The sequence below is a fragment of the Chenopodium album genome, chromosome 1 (genome assembly GCF_948465745.1).
Source record: "Chenopodium album chromosome 1, dcCheAlbu1.1, whole genome shotgun sequence".
NCBI lineage: Eukaryota > Viridiplantae > Streptophyta > Magnoliopsida > Caryophyllales > Amaranthaceae > Chenopodium > Chenopodium album.
The window spans coordinates 56,231,976-56,256,493 of NC_137834.1; positions in this window are offsets into that span (position 1 = coordinate 56,231,976).

A 24,518-nucleotide genomic window follows, 5' to 3' on the forward strand; every position below is an offset into this window, starting at 1 on the left:
CCTTGGAAAATTTTATTTTGCAGGTCTCAATTACAGCCCACGTCCGGGGACAAGCGGACCATTTACAACCAGCCCACGTCCGTTACAACCCACGTCCAGGGACAAGCGGACCATCTACCGCCCACGTTCGGCGACAAGCGAACCAACTACAGCCCACGTTCGGGGACAAGCGAACCAACTACAGCCCACGTTCGGGGACAATCGAACCACCATCATTTCACGGCGCAAGGTTCTCGATACGCAGAGACTTGCAATCTCATCATCTGTCGACTTTCCTCAAGCATGGAAAGTATTATCCGGTGGATTTCTTCAAGCATAGAAAACCGCCAAATTCATATGTCGGCTTTCCTCAAGCATGGAAATTATCATCTGGTAGATTTCTTCAGGCTTAGAAAGTTACCAAATTCATCAGTCGACTTTCCTCAGGCATGGAAAGCGTTTCAACAAACGTCATCCGGTGGATTCCTTCAAGCATAGGAAGCTGTCAAACTTATTTGTCACTGATACACTGGTGCCAGATACGTATTATATCCTTTTACTCTTTTATCTGTGGAATTAACATTTTTCTGCAGGTATCGGCGTATACAGAGTGGTTTAGGATCGCAGAACGTCTTAAATAATTCTCCGTCCCTATCAGCTACTTTGACTATCGTTTTCGAAACTGACGTTTCTACAAACTCAGTCAAAGTGGGGGCTTCTGTAGACACCTAAAAATGTCTCCCCAAAACCAAACCGATGATGAACAACCTTTTAGCGCCATTATTGGTCGGGTTCAGTATTTAATCCCGAGAGTGCTTAAAAAATCGTATTTAATTAAATTCAATTTTCTCATAGTCCATGGATCAGTCTTGATGTTTGGTCAAAGCATAGTTTTAATTTCAGCCTAAAATTATTATTTAATTTTAGCCCAAATCTTTTTTATTTTATTGTTTTATTATTTATTTTGGCTCAAACTTTTTATTTATTTTTATTTTCTTTTTTTAGCCCAAATAATAATAAATCAGAAAATGGCCCGAAATTATCAATTGACACTTAAAATGCTGAACGAAATTAGGGTTAAAAATGAATTTAGACGGAAAAGCGGATTGAAAATTCCCGCGTCACGGCAACATTCCACCGTGTCACGGGAAACTTTCCCGTGTGACGGTGGGGTTCCCCGTGACACGAGACACCTGCTGTGACACGGGGGTTTCCGTATCCTTTTCGCGTAAACCCTTAACGTGTTTTCTCTCCCGTTCAACAAATATTTCCCACGTCACACAAAAGTACACCGTGTCACGGGAATGTTTCCTGTCTGACGGTGGGATTTCCCATGTCACAGTACACTTTTTCGTGTCGCGGTATACTTTTTTAGAGTTTTTATCATTTTAGGGTTCCGAGCGTTCCATCAGGACATTTTTCTATAAATACCCCCTCATTTCTGATGTACGGGGCATCAATTAATTCTCTATTTTTTTTTTCTTCTATGCACTAACCTAAACACTAGCCTACCCTTCTTCTTTCAAAATTCCTTCTTCAAGCATTCCCAGGAGTCCATACTTTACTCGTGGTTCTATCCTTAAGGGTTTGGCCCCAAATCAACTCTACTTATTTAATTTAATTCAATTATTGTTCTATTATTATTTCATTGAAGTTACTAATTCGTTTATTATTTTGTAGTTGCAAGCAAACAGAATCAAAGTAAGAATTATGTTCCTTTTATTTCTATTATTTTTCTAACGATTTTGTATTGTTGGAATTATTGTTAAATTGCTTCCAATATTGATGTTATTCTATTATGTTTATGATCACTATATTGCATGTTTAAAGGGATTATGTAATTGAAAATCACGCCTAATAAGATAATTTGGACAACCGGTTTAGGATCCTAGTTAATCTTATTGCTTAATCAAGTGATCACAGTATTTTAGAATTATGTGCTGCATTAATATTAAACCAATTTAGCTTAATAATAGTTTGGAGCGAATTGAATCTCTGTTTGTATGCCTTTGAGATTGCAGGAATCATTTTTCACTATAAGAATTGAGTAGAGGCCAATACGAGCGAATGTGACTCCATGACTCACTTCGTACCATCATCCCGATCCTCCTTTCGTGGTTCCGAACCATATGGAGTTAGTAATCTCATGGATTATGAATGGGGTGTAACCTTCACGGGTCAGTAGTTGTTGCCTATCGTTGTCCCTTATCGTGGTTGCTTTTTTATGATCCGTGAACGGTTTACAAGTTCCTTAAAAACTTGTTGGCGGCTCCCTACTTTATATGTCCCTAATTGTATTGTGTCAATTCCCACTTCCCATAAGTGCCAAGCATATTCACACACGCTTTAACGTAGGCGCACTTCGAACGACGCCTACAAGCTCCCATAGACAGGTTTGTCATTTTACTATACTAACGTTATAAATGTCCGACTTTTCTTATTTTTTCATGTCCACAACAAAATTTGAGACCAAAATCAAAGGAAACTTACATGGATCCTTGTGAGAGATCGAAAATGAGGAAAATAGCAAAAAAAAATTGGACCAAATTTGGAGGAGAATTGAGCTCCAAAAGCTCGAAAAACCGCAGATTTCTAGAGCGCAACCAGCGTAACCACCGCTTCACAGTAGTCTAAGCTGTGGCATGGTAAGTTTCCTCGTGTCATGGTAACACTCTGACGGCAGCGGTAGTCTTCTAACAGTAGCAACGGCAAGAAAACGGCGAAAGAAAACCTCTGTTTCCCGATTTCAGACACCGTGTCACGGTGAAAAACAACGTGCACCGGTGCTAAAGGTCGTGGCACGGTGGTCTGTGTGATCGAAAATATAAAAAAAAAAAAGAGAGAGAGAGAGCAGAAGAAGAGTGAGAAAATGGAAATGGCAAAAATGGGAATTCTGGTGGTTTGGGTCGAATTTTAAACAAAAGGAGAATCCCGTTACACAGCCCTAGAATCTCGTTCCTCTTATCTCGTTACCGCTTAACGCCAATATCATAAGTCGACTTTCCTCAAGCATGGAAAGTATCATTCGGTAGGTTTCTTCAGGCTTAAAAAGCTACCAAACTCATTAGTCGACTTTCCTCGGGCATGGAAAGTGTTTCAGCGAAACATTATCCGGTGGATTCCTTCAAGCATAGGAAGCTACCAAATTCATTTGTAACTGATACACTGGTGTCAGATATGTATTCGATCCCTTTACTCTTTTATCTCTAGAACTAATATTTTTCTGTAGGTATCGGCGTATATAGAGTGATTTAGGATCGCAGAACGTCTTAAATCATTCTCCGTCCCTATCGACTACTTTGACTATCGTTTTCAAAACTGACGTTTCAACAAACTCAGTCAAAGTGGGGGCTTATATAGACACCTAAAAATGTCTCCCCGAAACCAAACCCAATGATGAACAATCTTTCACCGCCATTATTGGTCGGGTTCAGTATTAATCCCAAGAGTGCTTAAAAAATCATGTTTAATTAAATTCAGTTTTTAATAATCCATGGATCAGTCTTGATGTTTAGTTAAAGCATAGTTTATTTTTAATTTTAGCCCAAACCTTTTTTATTTTATTTAATTTATTATTTTGGCCCAAACTTTTTTATTTTATTTCTTTTATTATTTTGGCCCAACTAATAAATAATAAATCAGAAATGGCCTGAAATTATCAATCGGCACTTAAAAAGGTTGAATGAAATTAGGGCAAAAATGAATTTAGACGGAAAAATAGACGCACAGTTTCCCGCGTCACAACAAAAAACACCGCGACACGGGGCTCAATGCCGCGCCACGGTGCGCAATCCCGTGACACGGTGCCTGTGCTGTGACACGGGGCAACTCCGTGTCCTTTCCGCGTAAACCCTTCACGCGTTTTGTCTCCCATAATCTAATTATTTCCCGCGTCACACTTTTTTCCCCAGTGTCACGGGATTTTCCCCCGTCTAACAGTGCCTGGCGCCGTGTCTTGGTGTGCACTACCGTGTCGCGGTGTTATTTTTTAGGGTTTTTATCTTTTTCGGGTTTTGTGTGTTCCGTCTACTCATTTTTTCTATAAATACCCCCTCAATTCTGATGTACGGGGCATGAATTAACTCTTTTTTTCTTTCTTCTATGCTCTAGTCTAAACACTAGCCTACCCTTTATCTTTCAAAATTCCCCCTTCAAGCACTCAAAGGAGTCCATACTTTACTTGAGGTTCTGTCCTTAAAAGAAGGCGTGAAAGGTAAAACTGTTTGAGGGTTTGGCCACATATCAACAATATTTAATTTAATTATTACTTTATTATTTTTCCTTGAAGTTACTAACACGTTTATTATTTTACGGTTGCAAGCAAACAAAATCAAAGAAAGAATTATGTTCCTTTTGTTTCTATTATTTTTCTAAAGATTTTATATTGTTGGATTTATTGTTAAATTGCTTACAATATTAATGCTTATTTTACTACACTTATTATGATCACCATATTTCATGTTTAAAGGGAATATGTAATTGAAAATCACGCCTAATAAGATAATTTGGACAACCAGTTTATGTTCCTTTTTAATCTTATTCTTTAATCAAGTGATCACGATATTTTAGAATTATGTGTTGCATTAATATTAAACCAATTTAGCCTATTAATAGTTTGGAGCAAATTGAATTTTTTGTTTGTATACCTTTGAGATCGCAGGAATCACTTTCCACTATAAGAATCGAGTAGAGGCCAATACGGGCGAATGTGACTCCATGACTCACTTCGACCATCATCCCCGATCCTCCTTTCGTGGTTCCAAACCCTATGGAGTTAGTAATCTCATGGATTATGAATGGGGTGTAACCTTCACGGGTCAATCGTTGTTGCCTATCGTTTTCCTTTATTCGTGGTTGCCTTTTTATGATCCGTGAACGGTTTACAAGTTCCTTAAAAACTTGTTGGCGGCTCCCTACTTTCCTTATCCCTAATCGTATATGTCAATTCCCACTTCCTATGAGTGCCAAGCATGCATATTCACAACATGCTTTAACGTAGGCGCACATCTCAATCATAGAATTTTTCATTCATTCATTCTAAAAAAAAAAATCAATTACCGAACTAAACCCAAGGTACACCAATGACTTGAGGCACCTTTGCAACCCTGTCATTCCCTGTTAACCGTTCAATCACATTCCATTTCTTCATCAACCATTTTGAGCCTTGTCTAATGTTTGGCCTTCATTTCTTCAACCCACATTTACTTAACCCTGGGATTGGAAGATGTGTAATTTTATAACATTCAAAAGCAAGTAAAAAAAAGCAACAAAGTAACAATAAAACAATGTCTAAAGGCAAGTGTTCCAATGTCTTTGATATGAACACGTCTCAAATTGTGTCTCTCATCGAGTGCTCGGTACCGTGCCTGAGAAACATGAATGCTAAGTGAGTGATGGATCACATGATCTGAGATTGCCTACATTGATTCAAAAGAATGAAAAAAAAAAATCAAAGCAAAAAAAAAATGTTGAAAATAAACTTGCAAAATTCAAAATTTTCAAATTCGCAATTACACATCTTGGGGGCTTCTCTGGGGTCTTGAGCCTTTTACCCCTTTCTTCCTTAAACCATCAACTTAACCACATTAAAACTCTTGAAAGACCTCTTTGAGGTGTACATACACTTGTGCAAAGTTCAGTTAGAGCTACGTTCGGCCTGATTTCTAACGGATACGTAGGCAACCTCACATTAAGGTGCGGCCACATTCATATTCATATCTATGCATGATCGAGTCAAAGAATATCCAATGCTTTTCTCTATATCCCTACCCATTTAGAGCTAGACTTGGGGGCTTGAACCCACATCACATAGTTTACCCAGCCTAAAGAGTCATCATCACCATAACCTTTGCAGCCTCACCTTAGTATCACTTTCACACACTTCTTTCACACATACATATCCATATCATCTTTCCCTTAGGAACCCTTTATCATGAAATCTTGTTTCCATACCGTGCATGCTTCATCATCTTTCAAGACAACATTCATCAGAAGAAACGTTGTATACCTGCTTAGCTTCTTGACCTGAGCAATGTTCATTGTTTCATGCATCGCATAATGTGCTGAGTAACATTTCTATATCAATGATTTGTAATAATACAAAGCATATCGTTCTTAGCTCCTTGACCTAAGCAACGTTCATAATCACTTCATCTATATACGTGGTTAGCTTCCAGACCTAAGTGACGTTCAAGATCGTTTCTTTACACCATATATGATGCTTAGCTCCATGACTTAAGTTCATTCATCTATCGTGTCACATGATGTAATTGTCCTTAGCCTCCTAGCTTAAGAACATGCATCATGCATACATTATTTTCAGGACAAGCAATTCAATCCATACGATTCATTTCGTCTTGCTCAAGGAGGAAGTTCAAAACTTCTTCCCTTTTTCATTATTTTATTTTGGGGAAGTTCAAAAACTTTTTCAAAATTTTTATCGAGGGAAATTCGAAAATAAAATTTCATTTTTCACGTCTTTCTTTTTCGGGAGAAAGTCGGTACCCTCCACTCGTCTCATGACAAAAATGATGGAAAATTTTTGCTTTTGCATTTTTGGTTGCTTGTGTCTGCACACACACACTCAAACTATACACACACAATCACAAGTCATACTCATGTCATGTCATGTCGTGTCAAGTCAAACTTGGTCAAGTCAGTTGGTCAAGTCAATCATAGTCTATACGAGTCCCTTGGAAAATTTTATTTTGCAGGTCTCAATTACAGCCCACGTCCGGGGACAAGCGGACCATTTACAACCAGCCCACGTCCGTTACAACCCACGTCCAGGGACAAGCGGACCATCTACCGCCCACGTTCGGCGACAAGCGAACCAACTACAGCCCACGTTCGGGGACAAGCGAACCAACTACAGCCCACGTTCGGGGACAATCGAACCACCATCATTTCACGGCGCAAGGTTCTCGATACGCAGAGACTTGCAATCTCATCATCTGTCGACTTTCCTCAAGCATGGAAAGTATTATCCGGTGGATTTCTTCAAGCATAGAAAACCGCCAAATTCATATGTCGGCTTTCCTCAAGCATGGAAATTATCATCTGGTAGATTTCTTCAGGCTTAGAAAGTTACCAAATTCATCAGTCGACTTTCCTCAGGCATGGAAAGCGTTTCAACAAACGTCATCCGGTGGATTCCTTCAAGCATAGGAAGCTGTCAAACTTATTTGTCACCGATACACTGGTGCCAGATACGTATTATATCCTTTTACTCTTTTATCTGTGGAATTAACATTTTTCTGCAGGTATCGGCGTATACAGAGTGGTTTAGGATCGCAGAACGTCTTAAATAATTCTCCGTCCCTATCAGCTACTTTGACTATCGTTTTCGAAACTGACGTTTCTACAAACTCAGTCAAAGTGGGGGCTTCTGTAGACACCTAAAAATGTCTCCCCAAAACCAAACCGATGATGAACAACCTTTTAGCGCCATTATTGGTCGGGTTCAGTATTTAATCCCGAGAGTGCTTAAAAAATCGTATTTAATTAAATTCAATTTTCTCATAGTCCATGGATCAGTCTTGATGTTTGGTCAAAGCATAGTTTTAATTTCAGCCTAAAATTATTATTTAATTTTAGCCCAAATCTTTTTTATTTTATTGTTTTATTATTTATTTTGGCTCAAACTTTTTATTTATTTTTATTTTCTTTTTTTAGCCCAAATAATAATAAATCAGAAAATGGCCCGAAATTATCAATTGACACTTAAAATGCTGAACGAAATTAGGGTTAAAAATGAATTTAGACGGAAAAGCGGATTGAAAATTCCCGCGTCACGGCAACATTCCACCGTGTCACGGGAAACTTTCCCGTGTGACGGTGGGGTTCCCCGTGACACGAGACACCTGCTGTGACACGGGGGTTTCCGTATCCTTTTCGCGTAAACCCTTAACGTGTTTTCTCTCCCGTTCAACAAATATTTCCCACGTCACACAAAAGTACACCGTGTCACGGGAATGTTTCCTGTCTGACGGTGGGATTTCCCATGTCACAGTACACTTTTTCGTGTCGCGGTATACTTTTTTAGAGTTTTTATCATTTTAGGGTTCCGAGCGTTCCATCAGGACATTTTTCTATAAATACCCCCTCATTTCTGATGTACGGGGCATCAATTAATTCTCTATTTTTTTTTTCTTCTATGCACTAACCTAAACACTAGCCTACCCTTCTTCTTTCAAAATTCCTTCTTCAAGCATTCCCAGGAGTCCATACTTTACTCGTGGTTCTATCCTTAAGGGTTTGGCCCCAAATCAACTCTACTTATTTAATTTAATTCAATTATTGTTCTATTATTATTTCATTGAAGTTACTAATTCGTTTATTATTTTGTAGTTGCAAGCAAACAGAATCAAAGTAAGAATTATGTTCCTTTTATTTCTATTATTTTTCTAACGATTTTGTATTGTTGGAATTATTGTTAAATTGCTTCCAATATTGATGTTATTCTATTATGTTTATGATCACTATATTGCATGTTTAAAGGGATTATGTAATTGAAAATCACGCCTAATAAGATAATTTGGACAACCGGTTTAGGATCCTAGTTAATCTTATTGCTTAATCAAGTGATCACAGTATTTTAGAATTATGTGCTGCATTAATATTAAACCAATTTAGCTTAATAATAGTTTGGAGCGAATTGAATCTCTGTTTGTATGCCTTTGAGATTGCAGGAATCATTTTTCACTATAAGAATTGAGTAGAGGCCAATACGAGCGAATGTGACTCCATGACTCACTTCGTACCATCATCCCGATCCTCCTTTCGTGGTTCCGAACCATATGGAGTTAGTAATCTCATGGATTATGAATGGGGTGTAACCTTCACGGGTCAGTAGTTGTTGCCTATCGTTGTCCCTTATCGTGGTTGCTTTTTTATGATCCGTGAACGGTTTACAAGTTCCTTAAAAACTTTTTGGCGGCTCCCTACTTTATATGTCCCTAATTGTATTGTGTCAATTCCCACTTCCCATAAGTGCCAAGCATATTCACACACGCTTTAACGTAGGCGCACTTCGAACGACGCCTACAAGCTCCCATAGACAGGTTTGTCATTTTACTATACTAACGTTATAAATGTCCGACTTTTCTTATTTTTTCATGTCCACAACAAAATTTGAGACCAAAATCAAAGGAAACTTACATGGATCCTTGTGAGAGATCGAAAATGAGGAAAATAGCAAAAAAAAATTGGACCAAATTTGGAGGAGAATTGAGCTCCAAAAGCTCGAAAAACCGCAGATTTCTAGAGCGCAACCAGCGTAACCACCGCTTCACAGTAGTCTAAGCTGTGGCATGGTAAGTTTCCTCGTGTCATGGTAACACTCTGACGGCAGCGGTAGTCTTCTAACAGTAGCAACGGCAAGAAAACGGCGAAAGAAAACCTCTGTTTCCCGATTTCAGACACCGTGTCACGGTGAAAAACAACGTGCACCGGTGCTAAAGGTCGTGGCACGGTGGTCTGTGTGATCGAAAATATAAAAAAAAAAAAGAGAGAGAGAGAGCAGAAGAAGAGTGAGAAAATGGAAATGGCAAAAATGGGAATTCTGGTGGTTTGGGTCGAATTTTAAACAAAAGGAGAATCCCGTTACACAGCCCTAGAATCTCGTTCCTCTTATCTCGTTACCGCTTAACGCCAATATCATAAGTCGACTTTCCTCAAGCATGGAAAGTATCATCCGGTAGGTTTCTTCAGGCTTAAAAAGCTACCAAACTCATTAGTCGACTTTCCTCGGGCATGGAAAGTGTTTCAGCGAAACATTATCCGGTGGATTCCTTCAAGCATAGGAAGCTACCAAATTCATTTGTAACTGATACACTGGTGTCAGATATGTATTCGATCCCTTTACTCTTTTATCTCTAGAACTAATATTTTTCTGTAGGTATCGGCGTATATAGAGTGATTTAGGATCGCAGAACGTCTTAAATCATTCTCCGTCCCTATCGACTACTTTGACTATCGTTTTCAAAACTGACGTTTCAACAAACTCAGTCAAAGTGGGGGCTTCTATAGACACCTAAAAATGTCTCCCCGAAACCAAACCCAATGATGAACAATCTTTCACCGCCATTATTGGTCGGGTTCAGTATTAATCCCAAGAGTGCTTAAAAAATCATGTTTAATTAAATTCAGTTTTTAATAATCCATGGATCAGTCTTGATGTTTAGTTAAAGCATAGTTTATTTTTAATTTTAGCCCAAACCTTTTTTATTTTATTTAATTTATTATTTTGGCCCAAACTTTTTTATTTTATTTCTTTTATTATTTTGGCCCAACTAATAAATAATAAATCAGAAATGGCCTGAAATTATCAATCGGCACTTAAAAAGGTTGAATGAAATTAGGGCAAAAATGAATTTAGACGGAAAAATAGACGCACAGTTTCCCGCGTCACAACAAAAAACACCGCGACACGGGGCTCAATGCCGCGCCACGGTGCGCAATCCCGTGACACGGTGCCTGTGCTGTGACACGGGGCAACTCCGTGTCCTTTCCGCGTAAACCCTTCACGCGTTTTGTCTCCCATAATCTAATTATTTCCCGCGTCACACTTTTTTCCCCAGTGTCACGGGATTTTCCCCCGTCTAACAGTGCCTGGCGCCGTGTCTTGGTGTGCACTACCGTGTCGCGGTGTTATTTTTTAGGGTTTTTATCTTTTTCGGGTTCTGTGTGTTCCGTCTACTCATTTTTTCTATAAATACCCCCTCAATTCTGATGTACGGGGCATGAATTAACTCTTTTTTTCTTTCTTCTATGCTCTAGTCTAAACACTAGCCTACCCTTTATCTTTCAAAATTCCCCCTTCAAGCACTCAAAGGAGTCCATACTTTACTTGAGGTTCTGTCCTTAAAAGAAGGCGTGAAAGGTAAAACTGTTTGAGGGTTTGGCCACATATCAACAATATTTAATTTAATTATTACTTTATTATTTTTCCTTGAAGTTACTAACACGTTTATTATTTTACGGTTGCAAGCAAACAAAATCAAAGAAAGAATTATGTTCCTTTTGTTTCTATTATTTTTCTAAAGATTTTATATTGTTGGATTTATTGTTAAATTGCTTACAATATTAATGCTTATTTTACTACACTTATTATGATCACCATATTTCATGTTTAAAGGGAATATGTAATTGAAAATCACGCCTAATAAGATAATTTGGACAACCAGTTTATGTTCCTTTTTAATCTTATTCTTTAATCAAGTGATCACGATATTTTAGAATTATGTGTTGCATTAATATTAAACCAATTTAGCCTATTAATAGTTTGGAGCAAATTGAATTTTTTGTTTGTATACCTTTGAGATCGCAGGAATCACTTTCCACTATAAGAATCGAGTAGAGGCCAATACGGGCGAATGTGACTCCATGACTCACTTCGACCATCATCCCCGATCCTCCTTTCGTGGTTCCAAACCCTATGGAGTTAGTAATCTCATGGATTATGAATGGGGTGTAACCTTCACGGGTCAATCGTTGTTGCCTATCGTTTTCCTTTATTCGTGGTTGCCTTTTTATGATCCGTGAACGGTTTACAAGTTCCTTAAAAACTTGTTGGCGGCTCCCTACTTTCCTTATCCCTAATCGTATATGTCAATTCCCACTTCCTATGAGTGCCAAGCATGCATATTCACAACATGCTTTAACGTAGGCGCACATCGAGCGAAGCCTACAATTTTGCGACTCCACTAGGGAGGATTCTTGGTTTTTTATCGATTTGAGTGATCGATATTTAATTAAGATGAGTGGATGAGACTTGAAAGATTCTTGAAAAATATTCCTATGATTAATTTGGCATTTTTTACATAATCATAGACGTTTTAACGTCGCATTTAGGTCTGTCCCGTAGGAAAAATTGAATAACTTGATTGCGGATGAAGAAAAACAGGACACCAGTCAGATTTTCTAACTTCCACGCCACGACAGATGCTGCCGTGTCACGGTGCCGTACACCGTCACACGGTGTGCAGCACCGTGACACGGTGCACTCTACCGTGTCTTGGCAGTCCTTAAATTAGTCCAGTGGCTTATTTTCTCTTCTCAAAATCAACTTCCTTCAGTTTTTCTGAAAAAACGTGTGTAGTCTACATACGTCTTAGCCCCGGGGGATTTAAGCTCTATCAACCCAAAAACGCTCATGGTAATAAGGGTTCATCTGAGTTATTAAATCCACCCAAACCATGGAGTCGAGTTCGATTTCATCACGAACTCGCGGAGCCGCCTGTTGGCATACTTCCTCAAGGGAGGCTACCTTGCTAACGAGTCCAAACTCTTAACCATGGTACCCTTTTGACACCCAAAGCATGACCAATAGTTGAACATAGATCTTGACCTTAGGTTGCGAACTCTTATTACATCATCGTGCCTAAGTGCTACGTGGTTTATTTGGTGCTAACACACATGTGTTTGCTCAATTTGTTTAACCTATGACCGAGGGTTTTTATTTCCACATAGTAATTAGTACGGACTTAAAATTGATTAAAACCTGAAAATTACGTAAAGTTTAGGCCTAGAATTGTACATCGTGTCACGGCAGGTCTGCCGTGCCACGGTGCAGTTTGCCCTCTGACGGTGCACTGTACCGTGTCACGACAGTCAGCACCGTGACACAGTGCCCAGGATTTTTGTCCAGTCAGTCTTTTTTTGGTCTTTGTGCGTACTTATGTGGTCCGTATGTTTGGTTTAGTGTCATGTCTAGCTCTACGGTCATAACACGGTCCCATAACCTCACTTAATTATTCACATGTCAAGTTCACACATTTTTCCTTTAGTCGTGCACCATTTTATGACTGTACTTTAGGATGTTCTAGTGTCGTTTTTTGTTTCTTTTTTTTTCGGAGTAAGTCGGATGATATCCTCCCATACATTTTTTTTTTTGAAAATAAATAAAATTTTGATTTTTTTTTTTTTTTGCTTTTTCTTTTTCAGATGGGTCAAGGTTAAGTCTAGTCATTAAATGTGTGTTTGTTTCGATGTCACAGCACTTGGTCAAGAAGCAGGGGTAGATTGTTACGGTTCGAGTGAATACCTCAACAACCTCTTATACCAAAGAGGCGTACAAGGAAACCACCACAATCATCTCCACAAAGTCCGTCTCCAGTCTACTTTCAACCAATGGCTACTAAGGAGGATATTGAGAACATTAACAAGACCATTGAAATGTTGTCTAACATGATGCAAACGCTCACCACCAGGGTCAACACGGTACAGCAAGACAATCAAAACAATGTCACTGCCGCTGCTATGGACAAGATCAAGGAGCAGATGAGTAAGATCTCTGAAGAGTTTAACTATGTTAAGCAGCCTATCACATCTTCGGCCATAAGGGATAAGCTCCCCGAAAAGTTTTCCACTGCTGACATTCCCAAGTTCAAGCCTACTGATAATCCGCTGTTCCACTTGAAGGCTTTTTCTACGACCATGGCTCTTAAGGGATTAGATATGACACTGATCCCTACTGTATTCCCTCTTTCCTTGGAGCATGCCTGTCAACAGCGGTTCTACTCTTTGGAATCCAAACATGTTGCGACTTGGGAGAATGTTACTGAAAGCTTTATGAACCGTTACAAGTGTAACATCCAAGCCAAGACTTCTGAACGTGAACTCTCCATTCTCAAACAGAAGGAGAATGAAGGATTCACTACTTATCTAAGCAGGTGGAGAGAAACAGCTGCACTCTTGGTGAATCCTCCCAAGGAGAAAGATATGGTTCACCTATTTATCGCAAATCTGACTCATACGTACAAGCAACACTTGAAGTTTCTGCCTTTGAATACCTTCGAATCTGTGTACGATATTGGGATCAATATCGAAGATGAACTGATGAAGACTGCTGGTAGCAACAACAATAACAACAACACTTGGAAAAACAAGAAGAACGACACTCCTTCTTCTTCGTCTTCAAAGCCTAATAATGCTAATGTCAATGATGTGCTAGCTCTTAATGCTCCCCCTCAGAGATTTCAAAGTCAAAGGAGGGTTTACACGCCTTTGGGAATAACTTACGATGCTGCTTTTGATCGCTTGCATAGTCAAGGACTGATTATGCCAATTGGACCTTTTCCAGAACCTCGACCAGAGAATAGAACTGCTAGTTATGACCCCAATGCTCATTGCAAGTTTTATCAAGGCAAAGGTCATACTACTGAGAAGAGGAGGTTGAAGGATGCAATCCAAGCCCTGATTGATGCTAATCAACTTCCTGTTCCTCCAGGGGGCAAGAAGCCCAATATTCAAACAGGTCCCCTTTCTGATGCTTTGGCTATCATGGGAGATGAAGTCTCCTTTGATCCATCAATACTCATTTAACCTGTGAATGAACCTCTACCTGAAGTTCTATTTGTTTCAAACTGTGAAGAAGTAAATGGAATTCAGGATAGTGACGATGAAGATATTTATCTCAAAGATATAGCCTGTTCATCTCTTGGCACTAGTGAAGATTTTTGGGGAGACCTTGAAGTCAAGGTTCTCACCAGGAATGGACGGTTGCAACAACCTAGTCCACCTCCACCGCAATCACAACCAATAGTTGATCCCATCGACCCTGTGAACAACAATTTGATCAAATAATTACAAACAACTAAGGTGGAAATGAATGTATGGAAGCTTTTGGCCACCTCCCACGAGCATCGAAAGGCTGTGATGAATGCTCTGGTGAAAATAGGAGTTGATAATGATATGACTTCTCAAGGACTGGTTAGCTTTCTCACTACTAAATTACCAAGTACCAGTAATCTAATTTCCTTCTCTGACAAGGATCTGCCCCCGGAAGGGGACCAACATAACATGGCCTTACACCTTAATGTGGTGTGTAGGAAGATGAATGTTCCTATGATCCTGGTTAATAATGGCTCTGCAACCAATTTATGCCCACTCCGCACTACAAAGAAGTTGGGCATAAAAGATGAAGAATTGATCCCCTCTTCTCAAGGGATTCGTGCTTACGATAATACTCGTCGTCAAGCCGTGGGTACTATCATGCTAAATATAACTACTGGAGCCATTAAACGTCGCACCAAGTTTCAGGTAGTGGACATTAAGGCTTCATTCAATCTATTGTTAGGTCGTCCTTGGCTTCATGAGCTAAAGGCGATCCCATCGTCATTACATCGAAAGGTGAAAGCTATAGTTGGAGGGGTCCCAATTACCATTGATGCCTCCCCCATGCGCATTCAAGTTAATGATACTCCCATCGTCCATGTCGAACACGACGAGGAAGATGAAGATCTCTAGGGTTTTTCGTTGGATGATGTTCTCATGATCGAAGAAGAAGAGAAGTGTCACCTCGACTTTGATCCTTATTCAAACACCAATGTTAATGCCATTATGAAGAAGCAAGGGCATTTCCCTAGAATGACCCTCGGACTGAAAAAGAAAATGGCCGAACTTTGGGGCCATCCTGGTGCACCTAAGACGGATACCTTTGGCTTGGGATTTAAGGCAACAAGAGAAGATATGAAACAATCTCTCCTGAAAATGAAGGCTCGCAATAATGCTCGAACCATGAATACGGAAATGGCCATGGACCCATACCCCTTCACTCTTAACGGCCAGTACATCAAAGAAGGGGAAAACTTCCCATGCTATGAATTCCCTGAGCTTTTCGTCCACAATGGGAAGCGTGAGTCAGGTTTCGAGATGTTCCTTGATTGTGACTTCGTCGACGAAGGCGATGAGTTCTTCGCAACTGAGCAACCAGCCAGTCCAAGCTCTGATGATATGAACATTAATCTTCTTTTTGGACTAGAAAAGAATGAACCCAAGCCTGTCTGCAATGACGATTCTAAGCTTATTCAAGCTGTCATATCAAGCAAAGATTTTGACCCTTATGAGTTAATTGTCCCGGCTGATGATGTTTCAAAGGGATGGTGCAAGACGGTGAAGGTCATTACACCAAGAGGAAAGAAGTTGGAAGTGACCACTAGCGAAGGTCCTATGTTTGATGAATCTAAATCGTCTGGGTCCGAGTCCGAGTCTGAGTCTGTAGACGAGTCATTAGGATCTGAGGCCGGTCCCTTTTCTTCCATAGAGTCTAATGTAGTTCCCCTTAATGATAAGTCTCTTGTTGAGTCTTCTCTTTCTATCCCAAATAATTCCGGCGAGGTCGCAGCTGACCTTGCCCTCCTTGATGTAATGACCAATTAATTCAATGAAATGAGTAACTTTGCTTACGATGTGTGTCATTCCCCTAACCCTGATCAATATTGCTTTGCTAATGACAAAAATGACAAAGAAATAATAAAAGAAATGGAAGAACACGAAAATAAAACAGCAATCATCAAACATACAGAAACAATTAATATTTCCAATGATACGACTATCAAAGAAGTAAAAATTGGATTAACACTAAGTTAAGACGAACGCAAAGAGCTAATTAACTTGCTTAGTGAATTTGTTGATGTATTTTCTTGGTCATACCAAGATATGCCAGGAATTGACAGGGATATAGCTCAGCATACAATACCACCCATTCCAGGTATGAAGCCAGTCAAACAAAAGTTGCGCCGTATGAAACCATATGTGACTCTCAAAATCAAGGAAGAAATTAGAAAGCAATTGGCTGCAAGTTTCATCAAAGTATCCAAGTATCCAGAATGGATAGCTAATGTGGTTTTAGTTCCCAAGAAGGATGGAAGGGTCAGAATTTGTGTTGATTACAAGGATCTCAACAAGGCAAGCCCGAAACATGGGTTCCCTCTACCTCACATTGACATTCTGGTCGATAACACTACAAACCATGCACTCCTATCATTTATGGATGGCTATGCAGGATATAATCAAGTATTAATGGTCGAGGAAGACATGGAGAAAACCACATTCATCACACAATGGGGTAGATATTGATATATGGTAATGCCATTCGGGTTGATAAACGCAGGTGCCACCTACCAAAGAGCAGCCACAACATTGTTACATGATATGATACACAAAGTGGTGGAGGTCTATCGCCCAGGCCACATCATTGCACTCTGCAAGTACAACATGAGATTAAATCCAGCAAAGTGTGCATTCGGAGTTAAGTCAGGCAAACTACTTGGATATGTGATCAGTTCTCGAGGGATTGAAATAGATCCCACAAAAGTCAAAGCAATCATGGCCATGCCACCACCCAAGAACGAGAAAGATATTCGAGACTTCATTGGAAGGCTGCAATATATAAATAGGTTCATATCAAAACTCACGGCGATATGTGAACCTATATTCAAGAAGCTTAAGAAAAATGTTCCAGTCACATGGATGGGATGATGATTGACAAAAAGCTTTCGACAAAATCAAAGAGTACCTGGCAAACCACCCGTGCTAGTGCCAGCAATGCCTTAGTTTCCTCTTTGACTCTACCTTAAGGTCACAAGAGAAACGATGGGGGCAATGCTAGCACAAGAGATCGAAAGCAAGGATAATGCAATTTACTATTTGAGCAAGAAGCTTCAAGTATATTAGACGCGATACACACCACTTGAAAAGTTGTGTCTAGCACTCGTGTGGGCCGCGCAGAAATTAAGACATTACATGCTCACTCATATAGTACATGTCGTGTCCAAGATGGATCCTCTCAAGTACTTGTTCGAAAAGGCAACACTCAATGGCAGATTATCAAGGTTGATAGTCAACCTTGCTCTGTTTGACTTGAAATTTGTACCACAAAAAGCCATCAAAGGTTCTGCGGTTTCTGACTTCTTAGCAGATTTTCCACTAGAAGAATTTGAGAAAGAAGAAGATGAGTATGATTTCCCTAACGAAGATCTACTCATGACCGAAGATGATAGATGAACGCTCTATTTCGACGGAGCTTCGAACCAAAAGGGTTGTGGTGTAAGAGTCTTGCTCGTATCACCCAATGAAGAGCATATCCCAATTTTCATGAAGATCGACTTTGATGTCACCAACAATGCCGCAGAGTACGGGGCATGCATCTTGGGATTAGAAACAGTTGTGGCCTTGGGAATTAAGAAGCTCTGAATCTACGGTGATTCGTCACTAATCATTAACCAGATCTCCAAGAGATGGAAGGTGAGAAGTGAAAGTCTTGCTACGTATCAAGCTCATCTGGAAACTCTCACGGAGCAACTAGATGAAGTGGAATATACATACTTGCCTAGATAAGAAAATCAGTTTGCCGATGCGCTAGCTAAATTAACATCAATGGTGCAAATTCCAACGGACACAATCAGAAAGCCATTGACCATAGAAAGAAGATATGAGCCGGCTTATGTTCAGGCACTTGATGATGAAAAATAAACACAAGAAGAAGATGAAGAGCCATGGTATACAAATATCTTTAATTACGTGACGAAGGGAAAATACCCTCCTAATTCTGATAAAAGGGAACGCCGTGCTTTGAGGCTCCTGGCCTCACAGTATGTGCTCATCAGGGGAGAACTCCAGAAGAGGACTACACTAGGGAGAAATCTCTTATGCATAGCTAAGAAAGAAGCACACAAAACGATGGAAAACCTTCATGCCGGAATATGTGGAACGCATATGAATGCTAAGATGTTAGTCCAAAAGATTCAACGACAAGGTTATTATTGGATACTATGGAGAGAGACTGTCATGAATACGTCAAGAAATGTATGATGTGTCAAGTCTACGCAAATTTGCAGCACGTTCCACCTTTGCTTCTCTACACATACACTTCCCCATGGACTTTCTCTACTTGGGGTATCGACATCATTGGAAAGATAACGCCACCAGGACAAGGGGGACATGAGTTCATCCTTGTAGCGATCGACTACTTCACTAAATGGGTCGAAGTTGCTTCATATGCTAAGCTCACAGCAAAACATGTAGCTCAATTCATTGAGAAAAATATCATATGCCGCTATGGGGTACCTCATGAGATGATCAGTGATAATGGAACGCATTTCCAAGCCGAGTGGGCAGGACTATTAAAGAAATATCATATCAAGCATCACTAATCATCACCCTACAGGCAACAAACAAATGGTGCGGTCGAATTGGCCAACAAGAATGTAAAAACTATCATCGAGAATATGACGGAAAATTACAAAGATTGGCCAAAAGTAAGCTACATTTCGCCCTTTGGGGTTATCGAACCTCTGTTCGTACATCAATGGGGACTACCCTTTTTTCTTTGGTCTATGGAGTTGAAGCTATACAACCAATAGAGCTCAAAATCCCTTCTCTCCGAATTGCGTTGGAAAGCCAACTAGATGAAGTCGACTGGATTAGAGCAAGATATGATGAACTAGTCTTACTTGACAAAAAAACGCTTGGCAGCATTGCATCATGTCCAAACCTACTAATAGCGTATGGCGCGACATTTCAATACAAAATTCAAGACTAGAAACATCAAGGAAGATGACTTGGTGCTTAAGGCACTTTGCAAAAATATGTTATTTCCAAGGAGAAAATTTAGACAAAATTAGTCAGGTCCGTACATTGTTAAATTCATTTTGTCTGGCGGAGCGGCACAATTGGTAGACATGCATGGCAACGGTTTCCACAATTTAACCAACTTGGATCAACTCAAGAAATTTTATGCCTAGTTGCATGGGTTCATGACCCAATAGAGCAATGTTTGGCCTGATTCCTTTTTAAGGATACGTAGACAACCCCTCAGGGGGGACCGGCCACTTAAAAAAATAAAATCCTTCCTCCGTCGACCAAGTATAACACACAAGAAAGAAAAATGGAGCTAAAATGGGGAAATCCTACATCAGCATCCGCCGCGCCATGTCAGCATACACCGCGTTACGGCAAAATACCCCGTGGCATGGCAGAAAAAATAAAAGTCGTGCCTCGTCAACATCCACCGCGCCGCGGGAATGATTACCGTGTCACAAAAATTTTCACCGTGGCAAGGTAGATTTCCAGGGAAAAAAGTGTCGTGCCACGTCAGCATCCACCGCGCCGCAAGAATGGTTACCGTGTCATGGCAATTTTCATCGTGGCACGGTGGATTTCCAGCAAAAAAAAAATTGTCGTGCCACGTCAGCATCCACCGCGCCGCGGGAATGTTTACCGTGTCACGGCTATTTACACCGTGGCACGGTGGATTGACAGCAAAAAAAAAGGCAGATAATCCCCATGTCACGGAATTCTTCAGCGTGATGCGACGGATTTTTCCGTGGCGCGGCAAATCTGGACTTTGCAAATTCTGTTATTTTATTGTTTTACGAATATTTGTTGAACGATTGTTATTATTCTTCCATTGCGTCCGACTTCTTGACTCGGATAATAAAAAATAAAATTTTAAAAAAATCATTGTAATTTTTATTTAAGGCGAAAATAAATATGCTATTATTTTTTAAATAAATGTGACTACAATTATTGGCATTATGCGCCTTATTTAAAAATTAAAAATTTAAATCATATAAGCAAAGCAATATTGATCTAATCCTTCTTCACTTTAGGAACCTCCTTCTCTTTTTCAACTAGGTCGGCCTTCACCATTAATGTATCTTTTGTAGCCCGAACCGTCACACCCCTAGTTGAACCTTCACTCCTTTCACCTTTCTTTGAATTCTTCGATTGCTTCTCTCTATAAACCATCTTTTCCTTACCCGTTCCTTTCACATAATTCTTCTTTTTAGGCATTATAGGAGTCTTAAACTCAATTCCTTGTGTTCTCGGACCTAGACAATCTTTAGGAAGCGCCATCTTACTTCCAAGACGTCCCTTCACATCAAAATTGCGTGATCCGACTCGATCCCTTCTACTTCTAGGATTCAACCATGCCTTGTATGCACTCGATAAGGGAGGAGGAGCTTGGTTACTCGCAGAGATGGTCCACAAAGGTCATCCAATACGTCTCGTACTTATGAATGTTACTTTCATGCAACGATACTTCACGAGGACTATCGTTATAGCGTGGAACTACTTGTTCAAGTCCATATTGTCGCATTAATCGAGAAGGACAATAAAAAATTAACTTTGAAATACTAGGAACGCGACAATACGGAGTATCATTTGTGCCAACCATCATAGTAAGCCTCCACCAAGGCACCACCCACCGAATGGAAAATTCTCTCTTTGCAAAGAAGACCTTCCAATCATCATTTGACATGTTTGTAGAGTAATTCTTCTTCCTACGGACCAGATCATTGGGACCATATTTTTCATTATCGTCGGGGGCTTCAAAGAGTTCTAAACACTCCATCAACCAAATCTGCAAAAAAAAATTAAAAAAAAATGTGCAAAAAGCACCGTGACACAACAGACATGCACCCTGACACGGTGCATGCTATGTGCCACGGGGGCTAATTGGAGCGCGTTTTTACCTGCAACAGTACTAGAGAGCCCTTCCTAATGGCTTTCCGATCATATTTTGCTTCGTCAAGGCCACGCAAAGTTTCTCCTAAGGCAAGTAGGCATAGGAGATCTCCCAGATTAAACATGTTCAAGCACAGACGCTAAACAAGCATGTCCTACCCTACCGTTTGCAAATAAAAGTTTGCTAAACATGCAAAAAATATAAGCCCTTTCTACGGTATACATGATAAGACTTAGAGACAGGACGATTAAAATACAAATTTGCAAGCTTTTCTAAATCTACTTCATTACCACACACAATTTTATTTAAATCTGGATCTGTCAGATTCAGATGGCGTTCAAAGTCTTGGTAATAATACTCACGTAGGGTAGGCATTGCAACGAGATTTCTGGTAGGAAAACCAAAGATGGTATCAAATTCCTCCGGCAAGAGACATATTTCATCATAATCAAATTTGAAACAATGTGTTTCTGGACTCCAATAATCTAAAGCTGCCCTAAGAAAATCATGTTCAATTGCTACATGCCTCAAGGCTAATAAGCCTCTAACATGAAACAATTTCAGCTCTCTTTTTGTCAGCATTGGTCAAAGAATAGGACAAGTCACGCAATGTATTATCAAAATTCTGAGACATTATTATTGAAATATGAAATTCTAATTATTTTATGTTTCGTAATTATGTATATCACGAATAAACTGGTCCTATTTTATAGCCAAAACGCTTGGAAATACTCAAAATCTATCTTTCTATGCGCGCGAACTACACCGCTGTAGAATACGCGCACCATGACACGGAAATTTTTGCCGCAACACGACATGTTTTGTCGTGACACGGTACATACTGTCGTGTCGCGGTGCCCACATGTCTTCATATTTTATCCTTTACCTGTTTTTATCCGGCTTTTTATTGTTTTGCCTTCACCGTTAATCTTCTAATCTTGTTTTTCGAGAGTTTCATTCCTAATAAAATTCTCCATTTACTTTATTTTTTATTTTTTTATTATTATTTTATTTTTATTTTTATTCTTATTTTTATTTTTATTTTTATTTTTTTATTTATTTTAGGGAAGTCTTAAAACTTTTCCCATTTTCATTTTTATTTCTTTTAGGGAAATTGCAATATTTGCCCCATTTTTCTTTTTCTTTTTCTTTTTCTTTTGGGTAAGGTCGGTACCCTCCACTTATGATTTTTTTTTCTTTTTTTTTTCTTCGCGTCATTACACACAATGAATCTCAAGCACACACTAATACACACTAATAAATGCATAAACTGTGAATAAAATATACAAAGTGAATCATGATGCATAAACAGTGTCAAGTGTCATCAACCAAAGTACATAATAAAAACCCTCGATCAAAAATCTGTAGAACTAGAAGAGTTAGGATCAGTGTCATCTCAAGCCTGCGAATACGGGAACGACGGACCAAAGAGTCCCTCTATCATCCGGTTTCGAGGAATAGTATCCCTACTAGTCCCTATAGCTCCAGTAGCAGACAAACTCAAAGCCGGACCTGTCCAACTAGCAAATGACGTAGGCTAACTCCTAGAGGTAAGAAGTGTCGGTGGAGGCATCATCCCAAACAATGGAACTGAAATAAGCCCTACACCGGTGGAGGCAGCGCCCCAGAAAATGGAATTGAGTATAAACCCTGGTTCACAGGAGTAATGACTGGCATGAACTTATGTTGTGAAGGCTGGGAAGATGAAGGCCGCTGCCACTAACCCTAAAAGTGTTGGAATGGCTGAGAAGACTGAGGCTGCTGCCACTGACCCTCCTAAAACGGCCGAGAAGGCCGAGGCTGCCGCTGAGACTAAGAATGCTGACAAACCTCAGGAGATCGTCTGCGGCGACTAGGCTCCCCCTCATTCAAGTCTGTATGCCTCGAGCGCCAACGAGACCTCCGTCACTCCTAAAAGACACAAAATAAAAAGATGTCAACGGTGAAACAAATGATAGATATAGGAAGACACGTGAATATACCTCAAGAACACTGCAAAGATCGCCCCAACAACTCGAACCACGTCGAAGCTTGATGATGCAGTACTTCAAAGCGTCAACCAACTTCATAAATCTCATCATGTCCGAGTGCGTAGGCTGAGAACAAAGCAAAGAAAAATCAGTAACAAGCGGTATTAAAAAGAATTAAAAACATGTCAAAAGCTTACCGGCTCAAACACATCTGGCAGAGACTCCTGTACCTGTCTAAAACCCCCTAGGGAGTCAACAATATGATCCTCAGTAATACCGATCGGCCCCAGGTAACGGACAGATTGAGGCGGGACCTCAACCTTCCCTCTACGATGAACAGTCGTCTGAAAACATGATCGAATAATCAGGTTATTCGACGGTTTAAACAGAGACTAACAACAAGATTCACAAAAGAAATCATACCTCGGGAAGACGGGGTGGAGGAGCCAAAGAAGGAAGCAAGTCCTGTGAATAATCGCCCTCCATACGCACAAGCTCCTGCAAAGGAAAAGTGTAGCGCTCCCCCCTGTTTATCAACGTCCCAAACAAACATGAGTCCAACATCGACTCCGGTGGAGGCAAAGGCACCATAAAGCGGTCAGCGCTGTGCTGACAAACAACGCGCTCCCCAAGATACCAAGCAAAGCCTGTAGTACCAACAAAAACTGTACGGTGCACCGAAAGCTGCAAGGCCTTGGGAAGATCAGTCATCCCAGCCCAAGGCCGATACTGGATCTCAACAGCAACCTGAAAACCATAAAAGTTGTAATAAATGCCGAAAAAGAACATCAAGGTAGAGAATCACATGCTGCAAAATCAATTTTTACACCAACAGAAGAGGTGCCTTGGCGCAGCAGCCCGCGCAGCGTAGAGACGGACTCCACTCGTGACTCGCCTCGGTCACGCCAGCTGGCTCTAACAGGGAAATCATGGACCGCTCCCCGAGGGGCCAATCCCGAAAAGTACTCATAGAACCATAGCTACAGTTAAAATTAATCTCTAAGCACAAGAATTAAATAGGTTAAAACAAAACAAGAAGAAGAAAGATCATCACCTCTTTGACTCTCCATAAACCGTAGACAGTCACAGGGGCCTGGTCATTCAGATGCCTGCAGCCATGACGCAGCGACGAGAGTAGATCAGCATATCCAAGGCTGGCTCAACTACAGGATCCTATCTCGTCAATCCTAATCAGAGAAGGAAGGTAGCAAACGAGCACACGTGAACTCCTATCAGGAGAAAGATTCACTGAAATGAGAATCAAGATAAAGATCCGTACTCGCTGCTCAGGTGACGTCTCATCCATGTCAAAGCCA